General features: G+C 33.0%; 1 protein-coding gene across 1 annotated transcript in view; it reads right to left on the reverse strand.

Moving 5' to 3' along the window:
• Positions 1–9,157, reverse strand: part of LOC106457794 (innexin unc-9-like) — an 89,841-nt gene extending 80,684 nt beyond the window's left edge. Inside the window, exon 1 of the mRNA XM_022383834.1 lies at positions 9,007–9,157. The gene's annotated coding sequence lies outside the window, so the exon portion shown is untranslated. The remainder of the gene's footprint in view (positions 1–9,006) is intronic.
• Between the last annotated feature and the right edge of the window lie 1,849 nt (positions 9,158–11,006).

Below are 11,006 nucleotides of genomic sequence, written 5' to 3' on the forward strand. Positions count from 1 at the left end.
CCCTCTAGTCTTACACTGCAAAATTAGGGACGGCAAGCGCAGATAGCCCTCGTGTAGCTTTACGCGAAATTCAAAACAAAGAAACAGAAGGACAGATAGGTATAGGAAAAGAAAGGTATGGTGAAAAGACAGATAGATGGATACGTTTACGTAAATTGCAAACCAATTTCGCCTCACCCAAGAATATATCTTCCACAGCTCGTATTCAGTAGTGGAAGTAAGTTGAATTTACGAAATGTTGAACAGTTTTTCCACATCACATCGTGTACGGCTTTGTGAACATATCACACGGTTCGTATACGTACGATTCACTGAACCACGAACAGATCACCTCACGAAACCATTGTCCCTTTATGTCCTTTAAAACTGGGATCACAAGTAAACATTTTCATAGGTGTTTTATATTTGAAAAATACTGTTTCTAAAATTTTGATTATCATCACTTAGAATTATTCTCAAGTGTTTATGAATGTTTTCTATCAACACATAACGAGTATTTTCAGTGAGTTGATATTCATGCTTTCTGAACTACTAGTATTTTTTTTTGTAAACTGGCGTCCAAAGATGCAGCTTTAACGTTATCTAGCTTCCAAAAAATGTTTCAAAACGGTCCCCGAAGGGACAGCGATAAGTTTACGGATTTTCAACGCTAAAATCCGTGGTTCGATTCCCCGCAGTGAACGCAGCAGATAGGCCAGTGTGGCTTTGCTCTAAAACAAACAAAACAAAGTTTCAAAACGTGTTGTTTCAATATAACTTATTTACTAGTTTGTAATAAAATTTGCAGATTTTAATTTTCTGCATTTAAATCTCTTTCCCACCCAAATAAATTAGTATAAGCTCACAACAATATTTCCTGATCTTAAAATTACATAGCTAAGGTTTTCTTGAATGATACACCCTGGACTTATTGACTCAGATTATATGCGGCAGAAACCGGAAATATTTTGTTGAAGACTTGAAAACTATGTAGTCACAAACTCCTTCACTTTCAATTTCAAACTAAATAAGATCACTTTTACAAAATTATATTTAGCACATTAATTATCTACGTCTCACCTGAAGTGACTACTATCTTTACTGGTTATGACCATACACTTCGATTTGAATTTCAAACAACTTATAATTACACTTTACTTCCCGGCAACTTTTGCAGTGAAAATCTTTTTTTAAAGTTATTTCATTCCGAAAGCAATCACACTGAAAACGGAAACAGCAGCAATATAAGTTTATGCTTACATGCACATTCATTGGAATATTGATTCGTCGATGAAATCTTAGAAACTTACTATCTTTGTTACCCGTACTTACTTAAGTATTTCTCTGTGAAATTCGATATTAGTTTAGATATTATGCAATAATCTTTGTATTTCAAGTCGTTAGACGTAATAAAGTATAAGATTCAATCTAAACATATGAAAGTCAGGCGGTTTCTTTTAGGGAAAGTTAACCTTTTCGAGCTTAAGTAAAAATTGTGTATGTTTTAGTAGGCCTAGCTCCAGCTTCCCTTACCTGGAGGGGCCAAATTAACGGATATAGGGTCTAGAATTATAATAATTAAATTGTTATTTGAGTTATTAATATTAACATCAGATCAAAGCAAGCTATCTACTTCATCTTAACTAAAACCCAATAAAGAGAATAGCTAATTAAATATACTGTTCTTCCATTCTTTCTTAGAATGCTTTGTTTCATCAGTTGGTACCCTTATTGTTAGGACTTGGCATGGCCTGGTGGTTAGGACACTCCTCTCAATCTGGAGGTCACGGGTTCGAATCCCATCCTCGAGTATGCTTGTTCTTTCAGTCTTGGGGATGTTATAATGTGACGGTCTTTTCTAATGCAAATAAGAGATGGCTAGCCCTCGATTAGCTTTGCACGAAATCTTTGGTATCAATGATATTTTCCGCCGTAATCTTAATAATATCTCATTTAGATTAGCCTTAAATCCATACACTAAACTAAAATACAAAAATAATATTTATAATAAAGATATATGGTAATTAAAATAGGTGTTAAACATTTTAACCAATACTGTTAATGAAAGTAACAATTAAAAAAAAAACACTAACGTATAATTTTGCTTACAGAACATATAAACACTAGTAGTTTACTTCACGCACTACCGTAAATTTCATGTTCATTGAAAGCCATGCAGTGCAAGCACCTCTGACTTATAATTTAATATTCCACAATAAATAATGCATATGAAGAAAATACACAAACATCCCGAGGTATTAATTTTTTGGATTTTCGTTGTTTCTTGTTGTTTTCTCGTTTATTGTTTCTTTAATTATGCACAAAGCTACACAAGGGCTATCTGTGCTCTGCCCACCACGGGTATCGAAACCCGTTTTCTAGCGTTGTAAGTCCGCAGACATACCACTGTGCCACTGGGGGGCCGTTGTTTCTTTCCACAGGTAGTTTCCAGATCAGAAACACCTACATTTATGCTGGGACACAATATAGAAAGAGGTTTTTTTCTATATATATATATATATCAGAAAACAGAAGTTTTGGTTTTTATATTTTTGTACTAGGCCTGGTTTATGTTTATTAAATTTTCTGTTCATTGCATTTCATGAATGTAGAGTTAAAGATAAAGGACACAGTAAACTGTGTTGGTGTTCTTTAAATTCTAATTATAAATTATCTAGCATTCTAGGGCTAACTTAATGCTTTATTATCTCTCGTGCTGATCCGAGCGGCGTGACATGGGTGTTAACGTATCAGGTTTGTGAACTCGAGGATTCATGGTTCGCAACCTTTTATCACAAAAACGTGCTCTGTACTTTGGGGACGTGTGTACTTTGTAAAAGTGACGGTAAAATCCCACTGTTCGATCAGACAAAAGTTGTCCAGGAGTTAGCGGTGGGTGCTGATTAATATATGTCTTCTATCTAGTCTCTCTGTTCAGAATTAGGGATGGTTATGTACAGATAGTTATATGTAGTTTTCTGCGAAATTTTGAAACAAACAAATTTATTTTGCCGCGTGTGTCTAATGGATAATACCGCTTCGGTGATGTATAAAAAATAATTGATATAACAAAAAGAAAGGATGGATTATTGAAAAAGAGAGGTAATAAATTGCATGCGTAAATGATTATCTAATTTTGTTTAGATGTTTTTGAGAAACAACATATACCCTAAAATTCTTTAATTCGTTTTGCTGCTGGCAATAAATAAATGCTGAAACTGGCTGAAATAAAATTATTAACATCCTTCCTAATCCAATTTCTTTAAAAACGCATTTGAAAAGGCTATAAAGTAATATGATATAATTGTATTACGTATAAAAGGATCCGGCATTTTCAGATAAGTAACCACGAAAGTCGAAGATTAGATTGTTGAAATTTGTTGTTTAAGCGCAAAAATGCACAATGGTGTATCTGTGTTGCGTCCGACGCAGATGTCGAACTCGAAATCTATCGTTATAAGCCTACACTCTTAAAGTTAAGTCACCGGGAGACGTCGCAGAGGGAATCTTTTAGATATGCCTTCCAGTTTCATTGAAAGATAACTGAAAGAGATGAGATTAAAAGAAAACCGAAGTAAAGAGTATGTATTAATTTGTATTGTTACAATTTTTCGCAGTTCAATGCCGGAAAGTGCGAGAAATTAGGTCAGGAAGTGGAAATTTCAGCCGAAACTTTTCAACAGATGAAATTCGGCATTTTTTTGTTGTTGTTTGTACTTGTGATTTAGCACTTCAAGCTTTATTTATATCAAGAGAAAGCTCTCGTCCTTACTCATGCTTTAGTGACACTACGTAACGCTCCTATCGCCCTATGAACAATGCGATTTTATTCACCATTTACCAAGAATTAAGAACTATTTGGTAATTACTATTACGAGACATATACATACCACCCCTTACCAGTATAAGTTGGAAATGTTTTATTGATGGAAGCAAACTATTCAAAGTAATGTAGTCTGTAGCAAATTAGCTTTAACGTGTTTCGTTTATCGTGATTTTTCAAAGCGTCTCGCTAAATGGAGCATGCTGGCGAATGTTAGCAGTTTTAAGTCGTTTCCATCTGTTACATTTGCACTCAAATGAGTTGGAAATATTATATGTTTTTACGGAGCTGTCCCTACATACACGAATAAAGACCATTAATTTGGTTTAAAGTTATTTTTCTTATTTCCACAGTGTCTCAGCGGTAAGTCTGAAGGCTTATAACTTAAAAACATGGTATAGATACCCGTGATGGGGACAACACAGATAGCCCATTCTGTAGCTTTGTGCTTAACAACAAAACAAATAAATAGATCTTATATTATTGCGTAAACTAACTTCCGTTTCAGTTTCTGCGTTGCTTACAGACAACCATACGTTTCAGTTAAGTAAATATAGAAACGAAATGCTGGAGTAAGAATTAAGAGATAAACAAAAACAAGACAAAAAATATTTACAGTAGCCATAGAGACGAAAATGAAAACAAGAGAACTTATAAGTAACTAAAATAACAGGAACTACAGTATACAATTCAAAACAAAACAATTAATTTATTAGTATCGTATTGCCCACTAACCGTGCTTCAAAGTTATAATACTGGTGACATGCAATAGAACACTGAATTGGTCTGTCAAAATCCCATTTCTTCATTAGCAATTCCAGAGCAGACGCAAAGAGAAAGTAGGGTGTTCCTCATCACTTTAGGTAATATGAACATGACACTTCGAATATGGTCCATACCCATAGAAGCTTCGGTTACCATAGCAACGTTTCCAGAGCCTCCACAGCACCGTAATAATGATAAAAGCTTTAATTTATATGTTTTGGCTCACGAAAGCTGCGCACGGTAGTTTCGGGGCTAAGGCGTGTGCATAATGGAGTTAAAGGACTGTTCACATTGCTATTCATGCATGACATTCAGGCTTAGAGTCTGTACTGACGTTTTTGAAAGAATATATTATGCTTGGCACGAAAAAGTGTGAGATAGCTACTATAACTATAAGTACTATAATTACATCACTTCACCTAGGATTCAGATTTTTGTTTGTTAGCAAAAGAATAGCATTCATTTGTTTGACAAACGTTTACAATGTGTCTCTTACTTTTCTTCTCGTCAAAGTGTTACAACAAATAGTCTTATTATTTCATACTACGGCAAATACTTTATTGTTCAGTTTAAATTACCTGAATTTTTTATCACTTGAAAGAAAAAACACACGCGAATATTTTAGATTTAAGAATACAAACTTGTAGACTTAATTCTTAATGAAACATAATTTGGGCTTAGGTTTACGCTTTCAATAATTTCGACTGATCCCAGAAATGAATTTTGAAGATTTTCACATATTTCATTACATAAACATTTCTGTTGGAACTAGGAATTCCAATAACACAATTATAACAACAACAATAAAAAAAGAAACTAAAAAAAATAGAGTTAAGTGTATGAAAACTTCACCGACTTGGTGTTATTCGTCGTTCACTCAGAGGGTAAAGAGCTAACTAATTATGGCTGTCTAAACCAGCATCTAACAAAGATTACTCTTTATAGACAAATGTTCATTGGGTACATAATGCATTTCTTGAATAAAAGTTATACTGGTTTATATGTTACAAGTTACTAATTCAAACACACACACGTATGTATTTAGGTGATCCCAATTAAGAGGTGGAAAAGTACGATGAAAGCGTTACATTTTGTGATCCCAAAAGATCTATTAACGACTATTGCTTTTAATAGTGTTAATACTTTCGAGTTTGTGGTTTGCGGGTCAAAGAGATATATTATCAAGTAAAAATACATAAACATGAAGGAAAAATATGTGTAATATATTGTTCCAATTCTAAGCCTGTGTTACATATTCAGTACTTTCTCATTTCAAAAATTTGAAGGACGATTTTTTGCAATTTTGCTTCTTTTTGTATGAGCAATTGGTTAAAACGTTATAATACTGTAACCATGTAACCATTGAATCAAAACAGTATATTAAAGGGCTATGAAACTGTAAAAATAGATGAAAGAAGTACAAAATGTGTGTGTGATAAATAAGTGGAGACCAAAGGTCGTGTGTCCCTGGACATAAACAAAATATGTCTACAAAATGTGTATTTAATAGATGGATAAAGCTAAATCAATAAATTAAGTCTAATAGATGTATATATACATATATATGATATAAGTAGGTAACAAAAAAGATCAAGGTGTGTATATCATACAAGTGAACAACGGAATCGAAATCGTGTATTCAATATAAGCACATAAGACAGTCCAAAAAACGTGTATATTATATATGCATTTGCAAAGAATGTCAATATTTATTTCAAATACAAACATTGAAGAATGTCAAGATGTGTGTGCAATATAAATACACAAAGACAGTACGAGACGTCTGTGTTAATAAGGACGTCTGTGTAAAAAAAAGTAATTAGATGGTATGAGTTACTAAAAGATCTTTTGAAAAATATTAGTGAAAGCACAACAAACATAGCACAAAATATATAGATATTGTATAAGGAATGCTTCTCTTATTAACGTAAATAAATAATTTTAATCTGTCTTAAAAGAAGACAGTAAAAAAGCTCGTGAGATATTCCAAATCGTAAATACTCTTTCCTTTTTATTTCTTAAAAAGTATGTCTTATTCTAGAAAGATAATTCGTTTCGCTTATTTTATCACTTTTCACAACAGAATTACACTTTTAACGATGTGTTTGCCATTTTAGGCCAGTTTATTAGGTTATCGTCCTACAGTAGCTGAAACGCTTTTGACGTCAGAAGCGAGGAAGTTTTCTAATAATATAAGTAATCTACTTCTACTATGTTAGCAATATTGACAACCCGAATACTGAAAATCACTCATACCAACCCTTTGTTTCTGTGTTTTTGTGCCACAATACATCTCAATATCTGTGTTTTATGTTGGTGGAGTTTGATTTTTTTTGTCCGTATCTTAGGATTTTTAGTGAGGATGTACACTATATATTTTAGAATTTTGAGTTTGGCCTTTGCAGCGTCTTCTAAAATCAAAAACAAAAACATATATAAATAATACGGCATAGCACTCGAAAAGGGAGTTGTTGAGGACGTTAGTCATCTGCGCTTGTCACAATGTTGGTTGTTTCTTGTGTAGATGCGCAGATACTCTGTCCAATTATTGTTCGGCTAAAAACTATAGCCTCTACCTCTGGTGATCCCAAAATGAAATGTAAATTTTAAAATACTTACCCAGGTAAAACAATAATAGTTATTCTGGTAGGTATGTGATAAAATTACCATAATATTTGAGACTAGTTTTTTGGTTACAAAGAAGAAGGATCAAAACAAAATAAAGATGAAATTTGCCTTGCATTTCTAGATTTCATTTTCCATTTTGGGTTTGTTTATACGATACTATTGTGTTCGTCAGACTTCAAGACATATTGATAAATATTTTGTTCTTTGGTCTTTAGGAATAGGTAGACGACAGTACAACATAAACATTTTAAGATTAACCCTTATTAGTCTTAGAGAGAGAAAAAAAAACAGAAATTATTTGTATCATAAACTTAAAAAATATTACAGATTTTTCGGTGTACACGTTGCATAAGGTTACAGTAACTCGTATAATTTTATTATTATCATGATTATTTTATGGTTATATTTCTATACGAGAGGTGTTATATGAAAAACCGTGGCGCAAGTAAGAATTATCAACATAAAGACTCAACATAACAACCCACAATAATTGGTGTTAACGCCCTGTATAAGCTTTAACTGTAAGCTACTGCTTCCAGTAAACCCCAGTAAAGAATTGTGCCTTTTGTGAGTCTAATGTGTAAGTATTAAATACTAGAATGTATCTTTAAACGCTGGGTTTAGAAATTATATATATATATATAATACTGGCAAAATACTCTTAAAGTTTATCTAAATGGTGTGGAATAAACCTACTAAATTATAACAAATAACGGGTACCAAGAAGATTTTTAGGGGGTGGGTGGAGCAAGGTCTGAAATATTTTCTATTGAAGTTTAAAAAATGTATTGGTAGCGAAGTTCGAGTTTCTTATGAAAACGTTCTGGTTCAGGTTTCCCATAAACACTTTCTGCTTCTTTGTTTACGGTGGGCAACGTTTTGGCTCTTGTGTTGAGGTCAAATATTGGAATACTGTATAGTATTTTCAATATCCACTTAAAAAATACATCACAACAACATTAACATACAAATTTAGATAAAAATGGAATAAGTATTATACCAGTGAAGTAGTTAAGGAAAATTATCTCTGCCAAAAAGTTATTGATTCTACTTCAATTTTTACTTTTGTAGCATGCTACGATCTTATAATAAAAAATGAATACAGATAAATAAACACAGAGAGAAGAAGAAGAAGACAGAAAAGAAATTGACTTCAAAGCAATTAGATATCCCTTAAGTATCATCAGATGATGTGATTTTATAATTTTCTAACCGAGTTTGGGCATTATGGTTTTAGCAGTTATAAAATGTGTTTTCAAATTATACTTTTTATAGACGGATTAAATAAACATTTGTACTATTCACAATCTCGATATGTTTAAATCCAAAATTATTCCGTTCGATAAAATTCAAACATACACTATAAGCAGTCTTAAGTTCTTAAAGTTTTAAATTTCGCGGTATCTAGGACATTTTTAACAAAACAAAAACATAGACGTGATGTTGCTGTCACTTTGTGGTCTGATCGAAGAAAGAAAAAAGAAACAGAATTTTCAAGTGAAAGTTCTTGTTTTTTAGCAATCAAATTATTCTTGGCAAGATGGGTGAAGTGATCCGAGTTCGATAAGACGAAGCTAAGAAAAAATCGAGGCCGTGAGGAATGTTTACTCTCCATGCGTTTAGCGCAAATCTAGATCTCTCATATGGTCTTTTCTTCTTTTTTTACGGTGTTAACTCATGCAACCGTATTTTCGACAACTTATTATTTCAACTAGCGTTGAATTTCTTGATAAAAAAGCACTTTAGGAAACTGAATTGAATTTTCTTTTACTTTTGCACCTTTCAAGTCCAAAATTATTTAATAAACTTACCATGAACAACGTTGTCTTCACTTTTTATGCGCTAACCATGAACAATGTTGTCCTCCAGTACACTTCTGATCGCGTGCTACTGCTTCACACGCGAGGCAGTGGAATACTAGTCAATCCAGAGTTCGGGTTTACAATCATTCCGTGCATGCTCCTCTCTGTGTGTGTGTAGGCACTTGTGATCTGTCACTCGGCAATCAGTCATTTCAACTCGTTTCTCTCTAGTCGTTTTCGTATTGGCTGATGTAAAGAAGGGTCTTAGGGCACCCTACCTCCACATTCTGGCTTGAGTCTACTGTATTCGACTACGTGAATTGTTTAATGAATAAAGTTGAACATTTTTCAGACTGTCAAAGAGACACGTACATTCACATATATTGCTTTATCTTACTCATTTCAAGAAAAAAGTAACTCCGAATAATCTGTTTATCTTTCCATTACAACATCTACTGCCTTGACTACTGGTTATCACAAGTATATTAATTGGATTCAGACTGAAACATAACTGCACAAACAAATAGCAACTATTATGTTTACCGAACCATCCAAACTATAGGATGCTCTTGTTTTGTTGTATCTCATCCACTAGGCTTTCACATAAACAGTTGATAACAATAGATACGAATCGTCTTCATTTCTGATACCCTGAAAAACGTCAGAGAAAGTAACTGAGCTCATAGTAAACAACAATCATATCATAAAGTCTTACAAAAATAACCGAGTATTTTCCACACATGTTTATAAGATGTTTTTTATATTCACACTGGCCTACTTTCTTCTGCTATTTTAATTTTTTTTCCAATATTTTCAAATTCACTGCTCCCAGTTTATTGGTACGCACATACATACATTACATAAACATATTCATATATAAATATATAAGAAAATATCAAATCGCAGAAAATTGGGCAGTAAGTAGAACGATCTCTTGAACGATTTAGGTTTTGGAAGAAGTGAATACTCTATTTCAAGGAATGTTCTCCAACTACCTAAGCTGTCGTACCCCAAATGTTGCAAGCCTCATTCTCCGCTCATTTGGTCTTAGGACGGAATTTGTCAAAACTCTCAAGCTATCATAAAGTGGCCTGTGAAGTCCAGGGCTCATTTGTTTTATTAGAGAACTTTGCAAGGAATGGTAAACAAAACTTAAGATATATATAATTTCTTTACTAACGAAAAAAAACATTTTTAGTGTTAAAATTTAAATGGCTTGTATATAAAAAATTAAAAGGCAATATGGGTATATCTATACATATTGAGACCTATCGAGAAATGCTAACCAGAGTAAAACAGTATGGATAAATCAGTTGAATAATCTCAGCTAATCAAATACAGTAGAATGGAACACACTGGTTTTATTCCACTATACTCGCAAGTGATACTATGCAAGATTTAAGTTTAAATTAAGTAAGATTAAAATCACCAAATGTTTGGTGCTAGGCATATGTCGATGTGTCACTGAATGGATAAACTCCGATTCGTGATCAGAAAGAAATCAACATTATACTTGACTCAAAATTAATGAATGCTGACGAAAAAAAAGGGAAATAGAAAAGTTTTACTGGAGTTTACTGGCGAAGGGAAAGTTCGGAGTTGTGTAAGTTTTCATTTATCTGACGAAAGAAAATAAGCTGAAATGTCTTATTGCACCTCAGTTCATGATGTTAGTAACTCAATATAGACATGTGAGCTTCGTCTATAACCTCCATCAAAAAAAAAGATTCTGGCAATAACCATTCAACTAAACATGCACACGCAAAAAAGCCATTAAATCTATACATAGGACGATATTATCACTTAGATAGATTACATAAACATAAACATCCAACATAATTCTCAGTGCCAGAGTAGAAATATATATATATGATAGTGTTTACTGCTATAACATCTTTCTCGTCTCCAGAATGTTTTTGTTGTATGGCGACATGTTTTTTGAAATAGAAATATTTTCCACTGATATGAAGTTCTCTTCAACAACAAACATTTTACCTCTCAATGTGTGA

The sequence above is a fragment of the Limulus polyphemus genome, unplaced genomic scaffold, assembly GCF_000517525.1.
Source record: "Limulus polyphemus unplaced genomic scaffold, Limulus_polyphemus-2.1.2 Scaffold374, whole genome shotgun sequence".
NCBI classification, from domain to species: Eukaryota; Metazoa; Arthropoda; class Merostomata; order Xiphosura; family Limulidae; genus Limulus; species Limulus polyphemus.